The 23,048-nt window shown below is 34.7% G+C and overlaps 1 protein-coding gene across 34 annotated transcripts in view; it reads left to right on the top strand.

Moving 5' to 3' along the window:
* The window catches only part of PTPRD (protein tyrosine phosphatase receptor type D), a 956,723-nt gene that overhangs the window by 426,245 nt on the left and 507,430 nt on the right, over positions 1-23,048 (top strand). For all 34 annotated transcript variants that reach the window (XM_072404239.1, XM_072404241.1, XM_072404242.1 and 31 more), the window contains one exon: positions 5,994-6,029. The gene's annotated coding sequence lies outside the window, so the exon portion shown is untranslated. The remainder of the gene's footprint in view (positions 1-5,993; positions 6,030-23,048) is intronic.

The following is a 23,048-nucleotide window of genomic DNA, read 5'->3' as shown; positions in this document are numbered from 1 at the left end:
ACAACATTTCTCAGTGTGAGACATCATCAAAGCCAACAACAGTGTATGGTAATATTGGTTAATGTGTTTATATTTAACTTATGTTTTTTATACCACTATCACGTCTTGCACTTGAAATGGCCATTAATATGGAAATTCATAGGCCATAATTCTAACAGGGTTCATTTGGTATTACTTTAGATGTCTTATTAAAAGTACAACATGACATAATGGCTTTTAATAATTTAATGTGGACAATTTAAAGGTGGGTGTCTAGGTCATGTTAATGGGACATTCTTGTTACATAACAACTAAGGGGTGTATTTACATAATATTCTCCTGTCAATTTGGCTTTTAATTTATTAGCAGATATGGCATTTACTATTGTGACTGCTGTGGTCTTTCGATTATTGGTCACTGGGTGGCAGAATGAGTTCAATTTTGTATGCATTGAAATAGGCAATGCATAGGGATTCGAATGGCTGTGAACATAAATACAGCCAATAAACAAGGAATATATAAATACAGCCCTAAATCTTTTAGTGGCATTAAATATAATGGTGATACTAAGTAATAGTATAAAAATAGTATCTTGAGGAATCAGAACAGTTTTCAATCTAATGGTATCCTTTGACAGTGGTCCCCAACCTTTTGGAGCTCATGGACCACTAAAAGCACTAAAAGAATCTTTCCCCAGAGTGACGTCATGATGCCAGTACCCTCCCAATCCCATGTTGCAGATCTGAGCCAGTGATGAGAGAGTGGGTGGGTTGTGTCCAGAGAGCTGGGGGATGCACCAGCCAGAGCCGCAGCCCACCTGTCAGACGGGCGCCCCTGTTTTACGATATAATTTAAGAATTCCCCAATGCGGCAATTTGAAAACAGTAGTGCAAATTATCCGAATTATGACTTGTTTGATTGTGGATTTGTAATCTGGTGGTAAAGTAAAAAAACAAATGTTTGTCATTTTCTTATTACTTATTTGCCTGTTTTCAATTTCTTGCCTTTTTAACTACCACTTTGAAAAACACTTTAGTAAAATCTGTCTTACAAACAAATTTACTATCAAGCTGTCAGAAAAAAAAACATATCTAATAAACTGGAAAATACTGAGTGATGATTTAAATGTAGTCCATTTTATATTCACTTCAGAGCGTTTAGTTTATTTCAAGTACACATTTGTGATTGAATGCAAACTCTGACAATCTGCATCATGCTGATTATTTTTTAATTGTCTTTCAATGGCTGAAAATTGTTCCGGCTGAAACTTATATGCAAGACTATTAAAATATCTTCTGGAATTATTGGCAGGCTCTGAATTTATGTTCCATTACTTGAAATTATGCACAAAGCATTGTAAAATGTGTATGTCAAAATTTGCATCTCTTACTGTATTAAAAAATAATACATTATATTATTGGTTTAGGTTCGGCTTTTCATTTGACAAGTGAAGGAGACAGATTATTATCAAACTTTTGTCTGGTTAAGTAAAGAAATCGAACTAAATACTCCTTAGGAATTGCCAGCAAAACAAGCTCATGCACAGTTTTAAACCTAATTTACCCTATGTTTGAGAGTAATATGCTGGGTTTAAAAACTTATGCAGAATATGCCGATTTCTTTATATTCCACCTATGTGACTACCAACCAGTTTTTACATTAGTTTTAGGGGTTGTTTTATAAAATGGATTTGTATTGTATTCAGTGGGAGCATTTGCAAACACAAGAAAATGGCTAGTGGTTATTGCCTGTTACCATTCCTGGGCACCTAGTGGTTTCTAGTAGACGTCTGGGTGCAGAACCATGACCTTTCTTCTTACCGCTAGTCTAGACATGCCCTTAGCATTACTCAAACTTATTTTGGTTCAAGGCCTATTTCTGGTTGTTCTGATGCAAAACAATTGAATATGAAATATAGGCTGCTCACCGCATAATAACAAGAATTTAGGGAAGTTGGACTAAACCATGGGTCTATTTAGTTTTTAAAGTACTAAAATTGAATTTGCATGTGCAGCTGTATTTATATATATATATATATATATATATATATATATATTTATATATATATATATATATATATATGTATTTTGGGGAAGGTTATCATTTTTACCAACATTTTTGAAAACTATACTTTTGCATGATACACATCTGTCCTATGGTCTTTTATCAAAGTTAGAAAAGGACTGTTAGTATGCAGGTGTTTTTGGATTAGTGAATACAAGTTATGGAGTGTGAATATAAACATAACAAATTTCACAAATTCCATGGTCCAGTTAAAATGATATGTGTCTATTTATTTATTTATTGTTAGGAGTATGAAGATTTTTTTTTTTTACTAAATTGATAATCATTTAATTAATAATGACATCGTGGATTTTTTTAGGTAATATTCATCATAAAGGGTTGCCTGACATCTATTACATATGCAGAATGAATAGGCAAGGGATCAAAAAGATAAGGAGAATATACATTTGTTATTTTTAGCACTCCAAATCACTGATAATTTGTAATAGTAACCATTTTTAAGGATATCCTTCTTAAAGCACTCCATTACAAATCAGCATATAGTCTGCATATATCAGCATATAGACCCCCGTGCACATAGTACTCCAAACATGGAGAAATCAGCCCTGATTCCTGTTGTAGTCCTCTCTTCATCTGAAGAGTTTGAAGTGAACAAAAATATACTTCATTTTTGGTTTACTAAAACTGTGCCCAAAATCTAAGCTATTTTAGCTATTTCCCCAGAAACTTTGAAATATTTAAAATTATCAGAAGACCCCCCCCCCCCCCCCCCCCCCCCCCCCCCCCCCCCCCCCCTCCCCCAAGCACTCTCCCCAGCACTTATTCTGTGTTAACACTAGAGAATAAAAGACAGAAACAACATAGAGGACATCATGGAGGACTTTAATGCGTCCATAGTCAAATTTGAGGCTGAATTGCTCCACGGTACCTGCAGCTACAGAGGTCCATGCAGACTTGTTTTACCGTTTATTTACTACTTGCTAAGAATACTGTAGGTTGGAATACCGGCCCAAATATGTTTATATTTTAATGTTTACAGCTTGGCTACAGGTTCCTCTACCCTTTTTATTTACTTCTTTAGGAAGAACTTTATTAAATTTGGCCTGCCTGCCTGCAATATGGTGCTATCCCATCATGATCCCTAATTACAATATGTATATTTGATCTTGCTGCCACTCTTTCTTGTTAGACTAACTGTTGATATCTAAGGAACAAGGTGTCTGTGGTAAGAAAGCTTTTTATGTGGAAACTTGCAATAAAATTAAATTTCGTTTTAAGTGTAGGTTGCCTAACAGCGTGTAAACCTATTGATGGACATCTCCATTGCTGCATTTGTTTAGCACACAAAAAAAAATAGCTTGCACAAATGCAAATTTGTTTTTTTTTAATAATATGCAGCTATGAATAGTTTAGAGTTAGTTAAATAAATAGTGCTTGAAATGTGTTTTATTTTTCAGTTGTTTGTTGCCATCTGATATTGGATTAGTGTGTTAGAACATGCTATTATTCTGAAGCTATGCTATGGCATATATTTCATATTTCCGTTCAATATGCAATTAGTATGTATACTATACAGGGATGACAGATCAGACTTCTATTGTCCATATTTTGTGTATGAGAAAAAGAATATTTAAAAGCTCCATGTTTGTAGCCTTTCTAATGAAAATAAGAGTTGTAATGATTTCCTGAATGGCTGTTAGCCTTTGAACCCACTTTAACAATCTTTTCTACATCCTTGCTCTGGGTTTTAAGAACCATACAAACGGACTAATTACTTGTTTCTTGAGGGACTTCAAATTACCTAGGCATGGCATTTTACTGACAGTGATTAAAAGGAACAATGGGAAAACACATGACTGTTCTTTTCATTACTTATATTGATTGTCAAGTCAAAGCAGTCAGGGCAAGGGTGGAAATCTATATGTTAAATTATATAGTCCAAGCCTATGACCTGTACTTTTTTTTGTTCTTCTAACAGCAAAAATATGAAATGAAAAAAAGAAATTCTCAACATACTATTCTTCATAAAATTGTACAATGGTTGATGTGTAAATAAATCCCTTTTTTACAATCGGTTGCAATAGCAAATTGCTAATTCAATAAAAAATGGCATTGGTTATGCAGTTTATCAGATGCATCTGAAGCAGATCGTTTGGAAGAATCATGCATACTGTCCCCAAGGGAATATAAAATATAATACATATATAGAAAATATGAAGGTTTTTTTTTCTGGGGTGACTCATTCATGATTGGCCTGAATGGATTATTGGCAAAATGACAACCAGATAATTTAGCACGCATGCAAAAGTATATATTAAGGATTATATTGTAAGGGTATGTATCCACAGGCAGTGTTTTTCTACATGAGATGTGTACTTGAAACGCATCAGTTTCATGGCCTTTATTGAGCTGGGCACATGACAGTTCAGAGACTACATCCAAACTACTTTGTAGTGCACAGTGTTTCTTTAAACACAGCAGGTTTTATTGAGGTGCATTTGAACTATAGGCAAAGCAGGTCAAATGCGTCCTTTTCATGCAAACACTTCCATTTTACCTCTAGGTTTTCCAACGCAAATGAATTTAAATAGCAACTTCAGCATTTAACTAGAATACCCATTGAGATTCCCATTGAGTCAGAAAACTTTCACAAAATTGGAGTTTCCGTGAAAATATGAACTGTATTTTGTCAGGATATCTTACCATTTTTGTAAAATTAGAATAGATGCATCACTAGTGTGCTGCAGAGGCATGTTGACTGAAAAGTTTGCACGAGGGAACAGAATCAAGATGGCAGATGGAATTTTGATAAAACGTGGTTGGATATTTTAGTAGCACTTTTAACAGGCTGTGTTACTTTATAGCAGTGTTTATCAACTAAGGTTTTTATATAAACCTAGGGTTTCTCCAAAGCAATGTTTTCTGACCTTTTTAACATGGTGGAACCCTTGAAATAACTTTTAGGTCTTAAGGGACCCCCTACTATAATTACTTTATCTACAGCTCACAGTACATTAGCTTGATGCTCAGTGAGAAGAATACCTCTAACATTGTTGGGCAGTGGGAAGAACGTCATCCTTACAGCTATCCATAAAGATCATTGGTGTCAGTTCAAATGATCTGAAGGACACAAATTGCACATTGCTAAAGAAATCCCTAACAACCTCTGGAGGAAACCTAGTTGAGAAACACTGCTCCAGAGGTTGCTAGTAATGAGCAATCTGTGAATCTCAATTTAGTTTAACTGACACCAATGATTTTTTTCTCTATCTGTGGGTGACATTCTTCCCACTGCCCAGCAATGTAAGAGGCATTCTTCCCACTGACTACAACACTAACGCACTGTGAGCTTTGGATATTTTTATTATTGTCAGGGGTTCCTCGAGCACCTAAAAGTTATTTCAATGGTTCTCCCATAGTAAAAAGTTTGAGAAGGGCTGCTTTATAGTCAATAAAATAGGCAGTAGTCATACACCAGATTTTGCTCTTAGTTGTTGTGATTGTAATATTTCTCAGTGGATGGGTACTGGGTAAATCGCTATGCATGCCAGTGACACAGAGACGCAGGTGACATGCAAAATACTATTGCTCTGCATGTACCAATATGGGGGAGTAAAAACTAGAATAGCACCCGGGAAGTTCAATACCTGGCTGAAAAAAAATCTAAACTTCCTATGGTAAATTCAAGATGATGATCACATAACAAAGATTAAAAACATCACATAACAAACAATAAAATAAATGAAATATTGCTTTAGAACAAATTGTTTCACTAAATATTTTTTTAAACTAGTTGCAGAATTCAGAACCATGTTTTATCGTGTTTACAAAACATTTATTCTACCCATTGTTTTCCATTGAATCAGTTTGCTTTCATTGATTTACCACATTATTATTAATTATTAAAGCATTGAGCTGTCATGTGGCTTGTTTATGTGGTGTGTCTGTTCAATTTCCTGCTGATTTAATAGGATTTGTTTTATTTACAGGTCCCAGGGTTTTATTGCACTTTAAAACAGTTCCAGGTAAGATTAGTCACTGTCACTGTCTAACCGTACATTATAGTGTTATGAATTAAACAGTAGAAAGACACACTTTAACTGTGATACTTTTACAGCTGTTTATAAAGGCGTACTACTTCCTTTCATTGTATTCACATTAAAACTGTCAGCAAAAAAAGAAAAAGTAATCAAAATCTAAGACTATTCATTGCACAGCAGCAACTACAAAATTGTAAGAGTTACAATGAAGGACTGAATTAATCCTTCTCTAGGGTGTATTTACTTTTTAAATTCAACTGTTTCATTCATTTTGGAGACATATTGGTGCGCTGGTAGTATTTGCAAACTCATGGCTTTCACTAATAGGCTTAATACTATACTCCAGGCATATGTGAAATACTCCATTTAGTTCAGTTCTCTCCTGGATAGAAAAAGCATGCTAAATTTGTTTTCATATTAGCTTTTTGTAATTCCTTGCCCAGAATCATTGTTCCATTCCAGGTTTGCTGGATCACCCAGCTTCACCAATGAAAGTGTATCCTTTCCAGCCTTGGAGAGCTTTATTATATCACATCCATTGTATATCTAGAGTAGTTACATTGGGAGTTATTCTTCGGCTTTTCAAGCTGCTTCATCAGTTCAGAACTGTGAAATATATCCAGGGACAAAATACATCAAGAATGACCAACCATCTAGTTATCACATGGCCACATCCCTGACCTAATAAACAATAGGATTTTGAGGGTTCAACTCAGTAAGTGGGACTTTATAGGCCAATTACATCAAATTATCACATATATATCAAAAAATGTATTTTATTTAAATAACATTAAACACATAACATTTAAAACTCAATAAAAATGTGCAGCTAACACAATCACATATTTCTGTCTGGGTTGCCCAATCCTAGGGGCACAACCTGCTGATTTTCTACACGTTTTACGGAATCAATCCGCTTCTTCAGGAAAGAGGGACAGAAATATCTGATTCCTGTGGCACATGGAGCCCCACCTCAATAGGTGAGTACAGGTAAGGACAGCAGTGATATGGGTTAAGAATCAAGTTCATTATATTGTTTCTTTCCTTCAGTTTCTTGATAGTAGTAGCTTACTAAACCCCAATATTCAGGTTTGCACTCAAATTTTTTGCTTTTTACTATACTAATATTATAATCCAGTCTCTATTCAGCTTAAAATTCCTACCGCTGTTCTGGCATACCTGCATCCAGCGTCCCCATGTGTATGCAGGTATGCCACTTTTCTTTTTCTTCAGTTTCCCAGCAGGGTAAACTGCAATATTTACATCGTGGCTGTCCTTGCCTTTACCCTAACCTCAGGCAATAGCTGAGAACAAGAAAAAAAATTCCTTCATTTTATGTGCTTTCTGTTCAACATTTAGTGCCATGAGACATAACTGAGGATTTATGTATTGTACTTATGTAATCATAGGAGATTACAAACTTCTAAAAAAAGGTAACCTCTGCATACATGATGTTCATCCCCTCATCAGCTGGAATTTTACACATGCAATTGTGAAAAGTAGAATGCACATTAAGATGAATTGATAATGTCTTACGTGTTCTGTATTCTGGTCTCACAGCAAGTAAATGCATGCAGAGGCTACTGTATTCTATAAGTTTGTGAATTTATAAGTGCAGTTCAGTGGAATATGATATTTATAGTTCTGAAAGTTAAAATTTACCATACAAATACAAAGAGCAGGTGATTTCCTTATTTCAGTATTTTTAGTATGTAGTTAGAGTGTGTGCATAGGCATGCCTGATTTGAACTTTCCAATGGTAACACTTTTCTTGGCTTGTGGCTGCGGCAATCAAGACTTAATGGAAGTGCAGAGCCACACAGGATACCTACCTCATGCATCCTTTCTTGCATCTTTTCCAGTAATGGGACAGAGATGCATGCGCAGTAAGTAAGGGTGACATTCTTTCCAATGGCCAGCAATATAAGAGACATTCTTCCTACTGACCACCACACTAATGTCCTGAATTTCGGATATAGTACTTATAGAAGGGTTTCCCTAAAGACATCAATGGTATTTAAAGAGTTACCTCAATGTTAAAAAGGTCGGGAAACCCTGGTCTAGACTGTAAACATTAATCGCCGTTCTGGGGGGGAAGCAACAAAAAATTACCCTTGCAGTGGGACTCCTACACTACAAGGGCTAAAGAGAAATAATGCTCTTTAAGTATGGGGTAAGGGAAAAAGGTGTAATACTTACCTTTTCATCACTCCAGCAGGCCCCCACCCACTGTGGGACCACTCCGGTAAAGTTGGTTCCATTCGTCACTCCACTAGGCACAGACTTTCTAATAGCATCATGTGTACCAGTCCTGCAGACCAGTCCTGCATTGTACATAACCCTGGGGCAAGGTTTTTTTTTTTGTTATATCCAATAGTGCAGCTTTAGATTACAGAGGACACATTTTAGAATCACTACTATTTTTCATAATGTTTGACATTACATTACTTTCCTTAGTAAGAATAATTTCATTATGTACACTATTTTTTTTTCCCCAACAAACTATGATCTCACTATGGTCTCGAACCTCTTGCTTAATAAAAGGACAAACTATAAAAGTTTAAACTATTGTTGCAGCCATACATTGTGTAAATGAAAATACTTTAGGTGGGGGAACTTTCATGTTTAGTCATTGTACTCATTCATGTTCACATCCAGGAGATTGTGTAGCACTGGTAGTCAATGATGCCAAGTTGTTATTAAACAATTGGGAAGAGGAAATTACCTAAGAAGGTATACAAACATGCACAGTCAAGGGCAAGGACAAAAGCTTCACATATGGTGTTTTTTTTTTAAATGCAGCAAAATTGGTAGCATTATTTAAGGTATATTATGATTACCTAAAGGCCAGGTATTTTAAAACAAGAAATTATGTAACATTGATGACAGATATATTTGAGCACACAGAAAAGTTTCTATAGTACATATTCTAGGATACTGTATCCTTATACTTGCACTGGGTCAGGGACTCATATAGCACTGAAGCCAAAGCATAAGCATGATAGCTAGAACAGTTACGGTCCTTATGATCATCTCATAGAAAATCTCGAAGGTAGGAGATTAGCCTCAAAGAGAGCTCATCTGCAATCAGCAGATCTACATGGGGTCATTTACAGTTCTTCAATTGGGGATTTCTTCAACAGCAATGCCTTATGCATATAATTGAATGAATAAATTACATTAAATTAGGGTTTACTGAGCTCACTAGGCTCCTTTGGTGAATTAACCTAACGGCTTTGCATTAGGAGGAGGAGCTATGATCCTAACCTTTTTCAAGCACTGCAATGTGGAAATTAACCTTCGATATGTAGTGACCATTGATTTTTATGTACTTTTATGGATTTATTAAATGCATTTTAAAAATTAGCTTGCAATGTACAGCTGTAAAATTACCCTCTAAGGACAGAACTTTGGAAAAGCTTTAAAAACAAACAAAAGATTTTTTAAAGCTATTATTTTGCCTAAAGCACATGAACAAAGCCATGAGCTCAACTTATTTAGTTTAGATTACGTAAGTCTTCTAGCTAGGGCCCCATGTAATTGGCCCCGGAGGAATAAAAACCTCAGATCTATATAAATAAGTGGCACTTTTATTGAAAAGCATAGTTTTTCTTTTTGGCCTCTTTCTTTTAGCATTTGTCAATTTTTATTTTATGGACAAGTTAGGATGATTTTACTGTGATCACTTCATTTTATTGTGTATATAGTACACTCTGAAGAAGTAGCCAATCCAAATGTTGCAAAGTGTGTTGGAACTATTCAAGTGTAAAAAGTTGGATACATTTTTCTTTTAATAACTTAACAAGATTTAAGGGTTACAATGTTAAAGAGATTATATAATAGACTTCATATAGTATTTTTCAATACAAACATTTTTAAAATATTATGTGATGGCTTCATGTGAACATACTACATTGCTATAGGTTTGTTTTTTATTAAAATGTGTTGTTAATAAACTCAAGACTTTTTATCTGACAATTATCATGTACACATTAAAAAAATCTGTTGTGTTGTACCAAAGTCCTGGCCTTAGAGCATTGGTAATTAACTTCTTTTCCTTTTTCAATTAACTTTATATGGTATGTGGCCCTTTTTAGTTACCTCTCCCACAGTTTATACATTTGTTTTATAAAGTATTTTATACATTTGGTTTATATATGGTATACATTTTGTTAGTTGGCCCATTGTAGTGCCTTAGGCAAAAAATATATAAAGGTATGTTGTATCTTCTATAGTTTAATAAACATAAAATATCATATTTGAGAGTTCTGACATTAGTATACAGAAGTGATAACTAAGCTGAACAGTGTACCTTTTATGTTTGTAATAAAAGCTTCTTGCACATTTAGATTAAAACATATGGTCTGCTGCCCTTCAGTCACTCTTTACATTTACACAGCAGTACAAACATTTGATTTTAATTTGGTTTCCTTCTGTAACCAAGCATTTGCTACCAAATAATATCTCATAAGAAAGCTAACTGTCAGTTTTAAATTATCAAATGCACTATAGAAGCATTATGTTATAGGAAAAAATGAACATTTTAAAATAAAACCCTAATTTATTATGTACATTTTTCAGTTATTAGTTTTTATTTTTTTGGTGATTTGGTGAAAAGATTTACGGTATTATACCAACTATATGATATAGTTTGAAAACACAAAAATAAGCAATCCTCAAGTCTTAACTGACTTGTACCGCACTAGTCTTTTGGGCTGACACAACAAGCACAACTTTTCTTCAAAAGCAGTAATGTTTGTGTTATTGGGATGCTTCAGCCTTAAGTTTCACAAAATGCTTCTAGAATTCTTTCAATGACAGACTGTAACTGACAGGTGGCGGATAAATCATTTCACTTGATTCCTAAATGTTGTGATAGCAATCCAGGATACCTAAAGCACCGCTGGCTTCCTAAATGTCAATTATAACCCAGAAACACAAAAGCTTGGCTGCACACAGAAACCATTGCTGCTATGTGGATAATTGGAAGCAGGAATCCCCTAACTTCCAGTGCCCCTTCTTACTTATAGTAGTTGTGTACATCATTTAACCTGAACACCATGGGAGTGGTATCCTATGACTTGAACCCCTCTGCTTACTATCAGTTGGATTTGCCAGGCTCTCTGTTGGATGTCCCAGCTGAATTCCAAGTGTTAATTAAGCACACATCCTTGAAATATGACTTTGCATTTTTGTGGATGGACATCAAAGTCCTTCTAGAATCTCTATTCCAGATAGGCCAAAATGGGTTTGCCTACTAGGTCATGTTCTTTTATCTACTGTATGCACTTTTAAGACATAGGCTACTATCATGATAACTTTATCATATACAAAAACTTTGAAAAATAAATATCAAACTTCAATATAAATTTCAGATCTATGTATCACACCGGTTTATTTTACTTTCTCGTTTGCAATAATAGGTACAACATTAGTGCTGTCAAAAACCCGGTACAAAATGACACAGAGAAGTAGTAAGAGTGAAGCTTGGACCTATTATGCTCCTAATACTTTGTTGGTATCGCTATCACTAAATAAAAGACATGAGGGGTATACAAATCAGGGAAAACAGACAGAAATGTAGCTCTAACACATAGGGCTATTTAAGTCCACATTTTATGCTATTGAGCACTGATGCATCCTCTCCTAGACCAGATCCAACAAGCTGTAGCTATCTCCTAATGGGAGTATCTCCTACACCCTATTGTCCAGAAGGACAAGGACTATTTCTGTTTATGCCCTTATAGGCCCCCTAGGAACTGTTGACTTATTCTGAAATGTTTTTTTTTTCTGTAGTAGGTACAGTGACCCCAGTTTATTCTCCTCCTTTTTCCCATATGTTTCTTTAGTCTGATGGGCTGCATTCAGCTGCACACATCTAGCATTTTACTTCGTTGCTTTACCCCAACTCTGGTGATAGATGAATTGGTAAAATTTTTCCGAATGTGTAGAGCCTGAATGCTGATGATAAATGAACAGCTATTGAATTAGATGCATGTGAATGGAGTGTGAAGATTGGCTGCCTTCTTGGGACCTATTTCTGTTCCCACCTCGGTGTCCTGTAATAGACAATTCCCATTGCCTGGCACTGTATTATTGGGAGCATGTGGATAATTATCATTCAAGGGCCCCAGGGGTCCTGCTTTTTTTCTGAAATCCCAACCTTTACTTCCCTGAATTTGTAAGAGATCTGGCCTGCTACCAATGCTAAAATACTTGTTGGAAACAACCTGCCACTCTAACTGTAATACTTTGGTTTAATGACTTTAGACCTATGGTAAATCTTATCATTCCTTCAAGGGTACCTGCTGACTGACATTCTGACATACTCTACTCCTCATTCTCCTTTCCTTTTTTCTCCCTGTATCTGTTTCCGCTTCCATTTATTTCTCACTTTCCTCATCCTCAAAAATGTTTTTTGCAACCAATTATTTGCTGTCCTATTACTGAAATTATAAGACATTTTCTGTTGCAACATGCATGGTTCATTTTGGTTGTTTTCTTTTGGCTTTTGCCTTTTTGACAACATTTTAAATTCTAATTAAGGAAAATATCAATGCACATGAAATTAATGATATGGAGTGTTCGCAAAATCCCACTATACAGGTAATACCACGAGGATATTGAGTTTTAAATATAGAAATCACTCTATAGGCACGTGTGAGTCTTTGCATATTGATAAAAGCACATTGCCTTTTATCCATTTATATCTGTCAGCAATCATTTTAATGATTAGAATATTGTAAGTTTTGCCAAGCAGTTTGGGCAAGCAGATCTGTTGATCTTATATATATTATGTAATATATAATGTATAATTTATGCTAAATGAAATCTAAGCTCTGGTAAGTAGTTAGATAATAAATATATAATGCTACTTTGCCAAAGGATCTGTATTTCTGTCAATCCAGTCTGAGATATCTTTTGCACACAGCACTTCCTTGTTTTTCAGTGCAGGAGACCAGAATTTTTTTCTCCAGCAGAATAATGTTAACAGGTCTTGTCCCTCCTCCATCCTGTAAATAAAAACTAGAAAGAGAAGCAGCAGTCTGATGAAATCATGTTTCTGTCACTATGCTCCCTCTTGCTATCAGCATGTTCCTTGTCGGCACATCAGCACAATTAGGTGCCTTTCCCTTCTATTATATACCTTTTCCATTTTTACTCTGTTCACTTTGTTTTCTATATTTAACTGTGATTTTTGCTATTTCTAAAATAATGTATTCAGCTACATTTTGTTTAAAAAAAAGGGTTCAAATGTTGCATGACTAATATGAAAATAAGTTATCCATGTCAGAAAAGCAGCTGTCTACTGCAAAACACACCTGCCGCTAGTTTGTTGTCAGCAGTGGGTTTCTAAATGCAAAATACAGGATAGAAAATATGTCCTATGACATTTCAAAGCCAACATATTTGCAAGAATGATTGTACATAAATTGCAGTGATATTAAATTGTTAGGTTTGGGAGACTATACTGAGAAACAGAATTACAGAACAGGTCTCAAGAGCGCAAGATCAATCAAAACAAACTACATTTGTGGGAAATAAGGGAAATAAGATATTTATCAAGTCCAAAGTTTTTTAAGTGCATAACTAAACGATCTGCAGGGTGTAATGAAGAACTTTCTTGCCTTCCAGTAAATCTTTACCTGTTGGGTAAAAAAGTGTTTAAAACAGACACTTCTAAACACAGAGGTGTGATAAATAAATGGGAAGTATTTATAATTTTGAGTAATCATATTTGTAATTTTAAATCTCTGAAAGATTTCACAGCTCACACTGCAGCATCCGTACAGCTTTGTCCAGAACATATTCCTAACCTCACTCCATTTTGTTTTCATTTGAATAGGACATAGGTTGTTAAAGCATTGTCTAAAAATGTTAGTAGAAAGTAAAGTCTAGTGACTAGTAGTGACTAGTTACCGGTATTGCCTAAAGTCTCCTTGCTGCTGAATTAATTTAAAACCCCCTAAACATGGTATAAATACTGCGGGAATAATACCAGTTCCCTTCCTTTTTAGGTCAGCCAATTTGTGTTTATTTTGAAACATCTACAGAACTTTTTTGACATTAACTTTTTTGCTATCCCATCGGGTCTGAAAAGACCCCAGTGTTATAGTACTGGGAAAGTGACATGATCTCTTTAAGAGATCCAAAGTCTATTAGTCTCCTGCCCCATACCCTAGCAGAATGAGCAATTAAGCAGGTAACATACACATTATTTATTTTCAGTGTTTTCCATAGACTCTGGGGTGAGATGATTAGTGGACTCTTTTACAGATTACTAATTAGATCAGCTCTTTCCCAATCTGAAAAACATCCCCTGTTTGATAATGTGTGCATTACTATTTGTGCATACTCACTAAATTAACATTTATGGTTTACTGGTAAAGTTGTTCTTCAATCCTTTGAACAGTGATAATTTCCCTATACTGAGTAAACAGCATGCTGAGCCTTAAGTCTTTTAGTAAATCAACCCCATTGGGTTTATTGCTGTCTGTGTCTTTTAGTTGCACTGACAACTGCGTCCTCATTTGTTATGGGGTTCATAGCAACAGTAAGTGGGAAAATACGTACAATTACATAACTAAAAACTTTGAGTTTAGTTTTAAAGTCAGGGATTATTAGCGCCTGTGTCAACAGACTTTTTTTTATGGTGTAGCTATGAAATGTAGCTCAAAAGGAGGTCAAAATCAGCTGTTAAGAGATGGTAGCTCCTACATTTTCTGTATCTTTTAATCAAGCTTAAGATAAGTATATGTATTTAATTAAATCCAATCATCTGTGTCAACAAATTTAAGTCAGTAAAGCAGCGTACACACTTTCAGATATAGTTGTTGGAAAGGATCTTTCACGATCCTTTCCAACAACTAAGCACTGCAGGATGCATGAACGAGTCCTGTACACACAGCACCGTTCTGCTCTATGGATTGTTCTTCGTTCATCGTCCGTGGATCCACCAGGACGGTCGTTCGGACGATGAACGACGCACGCTGTATACACTTCAGTTTTTCGTCTGATTTTGGCACTGCAGCGATTATCGGGCAAGAACCATTGGAAGTGAGTACATAGCTTTAGAGATGTAAACCTCATTCACTAAATATATCTAACTTTATTTTAATACAGGTTACATGTTTGCATGAAGCAGTACTGCTCTAAGAAGCATTCTTTCTAGGTAACATTTCCAGATGGCAGACCAAGTTAAAGTTACGGTTTACAGATGCTAAGATAATTACACCACATTCATTTAATATTGTAGACAAATTTTAAAGTCACCAACAGATACAATTTCAGTTCTTAGGTTTCTGCAAGTGCAATACATGATTTCAGCTTCTAGTTTATATTGTGACAACCCTGGTGACTTCACTGGCCTTTTCTCACATTTTATCAGTGATAAAATCAGGATATTCATCAAAGTGGTAAAGGCTTTTCAGAAATGTTTACAATATCTGTGAAAAAAAAACTAAATAGGAACAATAATAGAAAACAATCTAACTTTTAAATTATATCATTTGAAATATGACTTGCCCTTGTCAGACTTATAGAGGGGTAAATCTCTCACAGAAAGACTATAACTCAAATGCTGAAGAACAAAATTACACTGGATAAAAGGAATAGGGGTATTTCTTCTACCAGACGGTCTGCATCACACTTTACAAATAATATCTACAGTGCTCATAAATCAAATACAATTGTTTACTATGACATTTTATGTATTTTATGTTTGTTTGATCCCCATCAAAATGGTTTATATAGGTTTAAACACTTATCCACATGGATTGTTTCCCAGCATTGAGACTGAGCATTTAAATGCCCATGTTTGAAATTCTCACTTTTTCCAATAGGTCAGATGCACATAAACAACCAGAAACTCTCTAAAATGCCTATAAATGCTAAAATGACTCATGTTTGTTGTTGTTGTTTCCTATTCAAACACTTGTTTGCAACTTACTTTGGTTTAAAACATCCTTAAGCATGCCTTATAAATGCCTAAAACTCAAACTGTATGGCCATTTAAATCCCTTACTTGTAAATATATTTTTATGTAAGAAAATATTTCTAGATGCAAATACAAAAGGGGAAAACTACAGAATATGGCATTCTAAATACATTTAATGACATTAAATAGAATGATATTATATAATGCATCAATACACTCAATATACTAGGACACTAATGTTTATGTTACATTTCCAGACCAGAGACAGAGGGAAAGGTTACTATTAAGAGTTTTTCTTTCTATGAGTCTTTGCTTAAAGGTTAGCTTTTAATTTGAGGACTGGATGTGCACAAAGGAAATTGCCAGAACCAGGATGTTTAAGGTCCAGTTTGCTATTTGTAGCCCTGATGAATGGGAAACCCTCTGAATCCTACATACATTTTGTCTTTATTGATACAAGATTTCAAATAAAATCCAATCTGTACTTTAGACATTATGGGCCTGATTTATTAAAGCTTTCCAAAGCTGGAGAGGAAACACTTTCATCAGTGAAACCTGGAATGGATTCCTTCAAAGTAATTTGCTAGCAAATGTTTTAAATCCTGGACCAGATCCATTCCAGGTTTGCTGGATAACCCAGCTTCACTAATGAAAGTGTATTCTCTCCCGCCTTGGAGAGCTTTAATAAATCAGGCTCTACATTTTTGTATTTTGCTCTTTGCACATCTAGTCCTTAGTTAAGCAAAAAAAAAAAATAAAATAAAAGTTGGCAAGTTGACTACTTTATGCTATCCAAAATAAAAGTAACATTTTGTCTGATTTCATGCTTTGAGGATCATTGCTATAGCACATTTATTTAGATGTGAATATAAATATTTATGTATAAAATATATATACAAATAATATATAAAACAATGTACAACAGAACCATTTAAATCTGTGTTTTCTTATTCTTTTAGTTTCTTGATTCCTTATTAACTGCTCAGGATATTTTATGTTGTGCCTCTGATATGTTGTACTTTATCAAAGCCACTAAGCAATTTAAATGTTTTAGCTCATTACTTTGGATGGACATCATGGGTCATTTAAGAGCCAATGAAAATATTTAAACCTTCCATTAGTCTTCTCAAGTTTAAATTACAAATCAAGGTCCCAGCATTTTTCCATCTGCAGTGCAGCACTGTGCACCACACATTATGTAATATTAAATAACAAACTGCAACCACTCAAAAAAAAATGTTACCTTTAAGATGAAGGTGATTTATGTTATGTAGCTTACACTAATTGGTGTAAATGTTACTAAGACAGATTTGGTAAACCATCATTAAGCATTGCTAATGTCACTGCTGATGTGATATTACATTTCCATGCAACCAGATCATCCTAAAACTGCATATTTGAAGAAAGAAAAAGTGTTTTCTTAGTAACCAGTAAAAACAGCAGCTGTAGAAAAGTGATATAGAATATCAGATCCACTCAATAAATTTACCACTAAGCAAACACTTATGGAAAGCATTTAAAATAATTTCTTGTAGTATAATTTTTACCATTTAAAAAGGGCAAAGTTTGTGAGTGTTTTTGATAGTAAAATGTGTTACATATTCATACTTTTATATTATTTAGCCACGCTTTCCAAAAACATAGCCATCACCCTGTTTTTTTCCTGGTTGACTTCTATCTTTAAAAGTTCATATCAAAGTTCTTTAAACTTGGTAGTGCTACATTTAACAACAATGCATAGAACCTTTCACGTCATTTTCTATCATGGGTTAAGTTTAATAAATCTTTGTAATTGCCCATTGCAGGGCAATCTGGTCATAATCAGTTTAATCTCTGTTTTCCTGTTTTTCGTGGAAAATACCAAAACTGACATAGGAAATACATGCGATTTCTATTTATTAGTGTTCCTCATAGAAATACTTTTTTTTACCTCAGTACTGAGAAGCAGGAAAGCTGACCACTTATCCACAAAATAAATTTGGTTACAAGAGATTAAAACATTTCACACAACAGCATATATTACTTGTTGTCACATGTTATTTTTTATAAAATTATCTATTTACTGTGTCCAAGTTCCAAATGCCTAATCTCTTACTAACAAAAAGATGTCTATTGTCACCATGATAAAACATACCCTCAGGCTCAGCACAGGTTTTTTTCTTGGCTGTACAGGACTGCAGCTTAGCACCATAAAAGACGATTGCAATACGATTTCCAGGGCAGAAACAAGTTTTAATTAAAAAAAAATGTAAAGCTGAATGGAGCCTGGTTAAACTAAACGCGGCTTTTCGTTTAAGTTCCACTGTTGATATGTCATTGCTCTCTGTCACATTGAAAGTGATCGTGCTTTGTTATCAGTGCTGAGCTTAGGCAGCTCTCTGATGTAGAGTTGACTAAAATACAATGCTCGCATCACGAAGGTGCTGCCTGTATTCAACATGCTACCTGCTGCTGTACAAAGGAATGGAAATTACAGTTTCTGACATTATGTAGATGAATAAAGCTTAGATCTTAGCTCTTCCAAGCAGTATTCATTGTAATACGAATGTCTGCTTAAAATACAAAAATGGAAAATATAAAATATCTTTTTTTGTCCTGCTCTTCAGTGCTTAAAGTTATAATACAGTAATGTTTACTGGAGATAGCCTAGGTTACACAATGATATTCATTGCTATTTCCAGGCAAAACAGAGAGCAGTGCTTAGCTGATCCTATAACAATGCGATCCTATGTGAATTCTATTCATAATGTAATATCCACCCTTTGGACAAAGCTCTGTGTCTGCCACATGCACTCATTTAAGATTGCCATTTCATGTGTTACTAAAAAATAAGAACTGCACATAGACTAAGTAAAATCAGGTCATGCATAACCTGCATATAACATTGTCAGCTTTTATATATGTTAGTAACTAAAGGAATGAGATGGCAGACCTGGTGGTGGCTACAGTTACAGAAGTTTCCAATGAGTTCAGGTTACTAAGTTTGTAAATGATCTGGTTATCAATAAACTGAGAAGAATTAATTATTGAAAATTCCTGTAAGGTGCTCATTTGCTGGTACTCCAACCCAACCAGAATTTCTTGGTCTCTCTTGCCTATTTGTCTCTCTTGCTTTCTCCCCCAACTATTTCCAGTTCTGTGTTAGCCCAGACACCATGTTTCATAAATGGTGGATATGTTCTTATGTTCAATGCCTAAGAACCATAGTTTGTCAAAAATCAATTCTTTAAAAAAATCTCAGAAAGGCCCTTGTGTGCCATAAAATCCAAGATATCTCTATTCATCTAACATCTAATATCACAAAGTTAAGCGCCACAAAACAAACACACATAGAAAACAAAAATTCTGCTTTCTACTATACAAACATACTTTTTGTTTACCATTTTGCTACCGTTGATTGATATTACCAACCAAACTAACTTGTACTTTGGATGAATCATTTTTACACATGGCTTTTACACTCAGATCATTCTCTTGTCAATAGCAGACAGTATAGAGGTACAAAACCCACCCCTATTTCCTACCTACCACACTACCACTTTTTTTTCTTTCATTTTCTGTTGCTAATGTTTCTGCATTCCTACTCATACTTTTTCTCCATACCTTCTTTCCTTTCTCTCTCCTTCTACAGACTTTCACTCAACATTCATCTATTCACTGTTTACTTCCACCAAATATCTATAACTGTACTTCTCCAACCCACCATATAGAAAAAAAGGTGTAAAACCATGTTTACTCCATAAACATATATCTTCATAGCCACTTTACTTTTTTATGTTCTTTTTATTCTCCATAAATGAAAAGAAGACAGAACCAAAGCACAAATGACCCTGCTACCACACTGAGACCTTGAGCTATATAAGCCTGATTTTCATTGACAAACCCATTTGCGGTAAGAAAGTAATGCAAAGGAGCAAGGCTGTGTGTCACTTTAAGAAAGAGAATTTTTACAATATATCAAGTGCAAGCAGAGGCTGTTGCAGATTCATAGTTCTAAACAGGCAAAGGACAGAAATGTTTAGGGATATTGATGTCTTTATTTTTATTGATAAATCACTATTGTGGGATGCCCCATAGGAATACATGAATATGAGGAGGCAAAAGGGTCAGGAAAGCTCCATCAAAACCAAAAAGAACAGGATCATACCCAGTTCAGAATAGCTTCATATTGATCAGTATAAGGGGAATGAAGTCTGGTGGAGGTATTTGAAGACCCATGTAGGGGCCTCCACTTTGTAATTGCTGCCGGTTTTCACTTAAACTAAAATGACTGCTTTTAGTTTATTACTGTCCTGCTCTTCGAAGTACTCATTAGAAAATGAAATGCTACTGTTAATTCTAGTTGAATATTTAAATAACAGAAAGCATGGTTTTTATGAACAATTCTTTCATTTTTAATTTCTTTTAATTTTGGTATAATCATACTCAGTGTAATACTGAAAAAATGCCCTTATGTATTGTATTACAGTCTAGCAAGCTTTTCATAGTTTTTTTTCTTTTGATGATGATGGTATTTTATCATATGGTTTTTCTTCTGGAGTTTCTGTCTCTCTTGTCCCAACAGTATGCATATGTGTACGGACTTTGTAAAGTTTAACTTGATTTCTAGTGCTGCTAACAATAATTTAAATTTCCTGTCTTCAGTTCTTAAAAATACCCACTAAAATCTTAAACACATCACTGTCCTGACAACTCTGTGATTGATGAGCCTGATCACAATAATACCACTAGTTCTTAAGTGGCTTTAAGGTTAATTAATATTGCTTAGATAGAACTTTTCAATATTCAACTTTCAATTGTATACTTCTGGGAACTAAACAAGGGGAAGGACTATATTTCATACATACAAAAACAAGGATTATTGCCAGACTTAGTTTAAAAATTGGATGACATTGGTTGAACTTGGGTAAACTATTTAGCTTAAAAGTACCTTCTGGGCACTTACACCGCAATGGTCCCTTCTCAATTAATCTCATCCACAAGCATATTGTTTCAGGTTGTTCACAATTTCTAGGTGATCCTTTGAAAAGCAAAATCAACCCCATGCAAGGATACTCAGCAGGGTCTGCCTTGAAATAGAATTTTACAAGACTCTGAATCTCTGCTTGTATAGGAATTTGTCCAAAATAAACGCGACCAATTACTTCCCACAATGCTGCAGCTAGGTGACAGTGTCTAACTACTGCTGATTACACATTTTCCATTAATTCACATCTGCTGCAATTATTGTATCTTTTAAATGAGTTTCACAGGGAATTCTGGACTTTCTCAGGTCATATTTAAAAACAATGGTAGATCAGAAGCTAATCCACTAGCATGACTGAACTGGTAATTAATCCTAGGATACATACTTCATAAATTACTTTCACAGGGGAAGGTTAAGTTTTATGCGCTGCTATTGTATACACTTCCCGTAAAGAGGTAACAGTGCATTAACACCTTTTGTGCAACTATGCTGGAAACTGAAGCAAAGCCTGTAAAAAAAAATTCCATCATCTATACATTTTATTAGCACATTACAGTATCACTGTGTTGGTGCTATGTTTCAGCTTCGGCAATTAGAAGAATGTGTTTAAAGCCAGACGTGAAAATCTGTGTTCTCTATAGATGCTCTAAAACATTAATGAAATTCTCATAATTTTTTAAAAGAATGGAAATCCTTTACTATATTGGAATCCCTCCTTATAGTAAAACAGTGATCATCTATTCTGACTATTACAAGTATTTACCTCAGGAAATTCAATTCACAAATTTGATGGACACAGAAATTGGTGTGGGGAATGTTACATACTGTGACCTCTATTATATTTGTTGTATTATAACCATGAAGACACTTGAATAGTTGTAAGGTACATGTCTGTATTTTCACATCATCTTAGATATTTGACTACAAAGGTCAGTATACTAAATTGCTGATCATTTACCACCAACTCTGGTTGGAACTGTGTTGTCCCTGTTTTTGTTCATTAAACTAAGTATTTGTTCACACAGTCGATTTGAGATGCAGTTACTGGTTTTCTATTGAAACACGTGACAAACACAACAAATGTAAGATGGGTTGCATTGCAAATGTTTAGCACAAATATTGTAATACAAGCATTGAAACCTCAGGAAAACACTTTCTGAACATTTGTTCTTAGATTGTAAGCTCTGTGGGCAGGATCCTTTCCTCCTCGCGTATCATTGTTTGTATGTGTCATTTAAAACCCTACTTCATGTACAGTGCTATGAAAAATGTGTTATAAATACTGTTCATTATTATTAACAATAGCAAACAACAATGTGTAATCATTTAGATTATTTTATTTCTGTTTTTGATACTTAGAGCCCAAAATCTATAATATAGTTTAGTTTCCACTTTTAGCATTTATCAAAGACAATATAAAGCCAAATAAACATGCTGCTAGTGCTAATCAGCAATATATGAGATAGGGATAGGACAAGGGGTATGTCTGTGTGATTGATCCCCAACACTTTTTCAGATTCCCAACTTAATACACTTGATCACAACAGTAATCACTTTGCAGTTGGTATAATGGAAACACAAAAGTAGAGTTAAGCATGATGACTGATACATTTATTGTTTTTTTTTATATTTTTCTAAGCAATCAATGTGTGAAACTGTTGTTACAGTTTGAGATAGCAACAAAAGGAGATAAGTATACAAAAATATGATTATATTACCTAACTAATTTAAAAACATAGCAGTTAATAGTGCTGTTGAAATTTTGAGGTTGACTCCATAAGGAATTCACTATGGTATACCAAATTCCAACACATTCATTTCTAAGAAATATCAATTTAAATCAGCACCTCAAAATGTTCTCATTCCAAGTAATATAAAGACATATGATCACAGAGATAAGTGAGTTATCTAATGGAAGAATTAAAACATTTAACTTATATTGCCACTGCAATAGGTTGGACCCTCCATAGGCTGTTAGGGGTTCCTTGAGCAATGATCAATTTGTGGCTTTCAGGTCAGTTTAACTGATACCAATGATCTTTTTGGATATATGTAAGGGTGGCAGCCTTCCCGCTGGCCAGCAATGTAAGAGGCTTTCCTA

This window comes from Pyxicephalus adspersus, chromosome 3 (assembly GCF_032062135.1).
Source record: "Pyxicephalus adspersus chromosome 3, UCB_Pads_2.0, whole genome shotgun sequence".
In the NCBI taxonomy this organism is placed as follows: domain Eukaryota; kingdom Metazoa; phylum Chordata; class Amphibia; order Anura; family Pyxicephalidae; genus Pyxicephalus; species Pyxicephalus adspersus.
Note: the sequence above shows the minus strand (reverse complement) of the source record. Positions and strands in the feature narration are given on the sequence as shown.